Here is a 3,168-nt window from a genome sequence, read left to right on the forward strand (position 1 = left end):
AAAATGGGAAACGAATCTATAGACCACTACAGAAAGAGTGCTTCCTAACTTTGTTGATTTTGATGTCTGTAAAGAAAATCAGAGACAGTTTCTATTATGCCATCATTCTCCATTTTGTGCCATTTAGAAATGAGAATGAATTTGTCAACGATGGCGAAACTGTTCAAGAAGCATTCGATTGCCACATTGTCGACCACGAACGGTGTCGAAGCAAACCAAAAATTAAGAAAGTTGCTCAAATGTAGAGAGAAATTAAAAGACATACAAGATGCCAGAGCAGCCAACAGAGAAGAGGAAAATGATGTGGAAGATGAAGATCCACAATTGATGGGACAGATTAAAGATGCAATGAATGATGTGAGAGATATGGACACTGGGTCTAGTCTGACTCTACAAGAGAGAGAATCAATGCCAAATCTAGACCAGAAAAGCATCTTTGATCATTTAAAAGCTCATCTGTTGAGGCAGATTGAATATGAAAAGAAATCAAAACAAGAAAAAGAGCAATCAGAAAGTGTGAAGCCATTGCACATGTTTATCAGTGGTGTGGGTGGCACTGGTAAATCTATTCTTATCGAGGCAATTAAAGCACTAGTGAAAAGCCTCTGGTCAACACTGACCAAACAGACTTGTGCAGTCTGTGCTCCAACAGGTTTAGCAGCTTACAATGTGGGAGGTGTAACGGCACATAGACTGTTTCAGATGCCAATAGAACACGATGGACAGTGTGCCTCATACTGGTCAATACCAAAGGCTAGTCACAAAGTAATGAAAACAACTTCAGGATCTGAAAATGGTAATCATTGATGAAGTGTTCATGGTTTCTAGCCTTAATCTCACTTATATACACATGAGAATGAATGATTTATTCGAATCAGATGAATGGTTTCGTGGTAAGAATGTCCTCTTCGTTGGTGACATCCTTCAATTGCCACCAGTTTGTGGCGAGCCAGTGTTTGACAAAGTGACAGCATCAACACTAAAAAACAGACTTGGTAGTATGGGTGCAGTAAATATATGGTGTGATACTGTCACCTATGACAAATTGACTACAAACAAAAGACAAAAAACACACCAGAATTTTTTGGAAATGTTGGACAAAGTGAGCGGGGCTTTCCAGATGATCAGACTCTCGCTACACTTTCCGAGAAGTATTTTTGACACTCGTTGAGAAAAAATTTAAAATATTACAACAGGATGGTAACGCTCCAGTTTGCCTGTTTCCAAAAGTAGACATGTGCAAAGAATTTAATGAAACAATGCTGGCTAATCTACCAAGTCCAACCATGAAAATAAGAGCCACAAAATTAATTAATGGTACTGGCAACATACATGTACGTAGAATGAAAGACGATGATAATTTAGAAAAAAAGGTTGAGAAAAAGTTAAAGAATTAAATAAAGGTATTAACAATGCTGGTGGTTTGGAGGCCAAATTAAAATTGGCTGTGGGGGCTAGAGTAATGTTGCGTTGTAATGCAAATGTAAATGTAAAAAAGGGATTAGTAAATGGAGCACTTGGTACAGTGCAGGCCATTTCAGAAACACGCATAAAAGTTAAATTTGATAAAATAACTGATCCTTGTGAGATTGAGAAAGTCAAGAGAAAGTTTATGGTAATGAATTACGTCTGTGTATAGAAGCTAATTTCCTTTGATATTAGCTTTTGCTGTTACCATACACAAATACCAGGGACTGTCACTAGATAATGCAATGATTGAGCTGTCTGACAATGTCTTTAGCACAGGAATGGCTTACGCTGCTCTATCACGAGAAAGAACACTGTCTGGTGTCCATTTGACATATTTCAACCACAAATCATTGATGGTTTCCTCTTGTAGCATAACAGAAATAAACCGGTTGAGAGAATTGTACAGGCCAGACCTCCTACAATATGCCATTCCTACAGATTGTAGCAGTAGAAAGCATACACTTGCTTGAACTATTGATGGGCCACAAGCAAAATATCAAAAAAATATGCCACCACCAAAGGTAGCTCGTGATAAGAGAAGTAGGCCATCAGACAGTAAGATTAATGATATAGCTAACTGCCCCAAAAAGCCACCTACTGTTATTACTACTAATAATAATAATGACGACAGTGATGACTGTGATGATGGGAATAAATACAAGAGCTAGTAATTTAAAATACCATGCCCCCAATGCTGCGATTCAAAAAGCATGGTGTAATACCCTAAATTTGGGATTTGTTAAATCATATAGACCAAAGTTGGGTAGCCCAACCACAGAATTAACTGTACCCAAAGGATCTACTGATGTACCCGGTGATGGTAATTGTTTATTTAATGCTCTGTCTCATGCCAGTACAGGTTCTTACACTCAGCAAAATTTTATAAGTTCGGCCATTGTTAGACACATGCCCACAATGGAAAATTGGCTACGTAGTTGGCTGACACCCTATGATTAAGTAAAAGAATATATTGCTGGAGAAGGTATGGATAATAACTTTACCTGGGCGGGAGATATCAAAATGCTAACAAAGGCTGATTTGTTGAATGTTTGCATCTTCTATAATGAGTTGGGAAATGAATGGGTACGTTAGTCACCACTTACACGTAATGCTGATCCTAATGCACCAGCAATATACTTAACTTGAACCATCATCGTGTGTTTACATCAATAGCAGATAAAAAAATTGCTAATACTAATAACAGTGGTGATAAAAATACATGTGATGATGATAAAAAAAGACAATAAAAAGAATGATGACAAAAAGAGTGATAATTAGTGAGACAGCATAATATTTATGGCCATAGCTTATAACAAATAATATTATGAGACAGCGTCATAATGGCCATAGCTTAAAGTGAATTATTAATGAGACAGTGTTGTATTGGCCATAGATTAAAATATTTAAAGAGCAGTGTCATATTGGCCATAGCTTTTAATGAATATTAAAGAGACAGTGTCACATTGGCCATAGCTTATTATGATGATATATGAGACACTGTGAAATTGGCCATAACAGTTTAGAAAGACATAAATAACACACGTAATATTGGCCATAATAGTTAAATACATAAATAAAGAATTAGATACTGTGATTTTGGCCATTATAATCAATAAAATAAAATGTGACAGTTCAGACACTGTATAAGATATCTAATGACACTGTTTATTGACACTGCTGTATAGCCATCTTTTCCCT

This window comes from Amphimedon queenslandica, unplaced genomic scaffold (assembly GCF_000090795.2).
Source record: "Amphimedon queenslandica unplaced genomic scaffold, v1.1 AMPQUscaffold_13042, whole genome shotgun sequence".
Taxonomy (NCBI): domain Eukaryota; kingdom Metazoa; phylum Porifera; class Demospongiae; order Haplosclerida; family Niphatidae; genus Amphimedon; species Amphimedon queenslandica.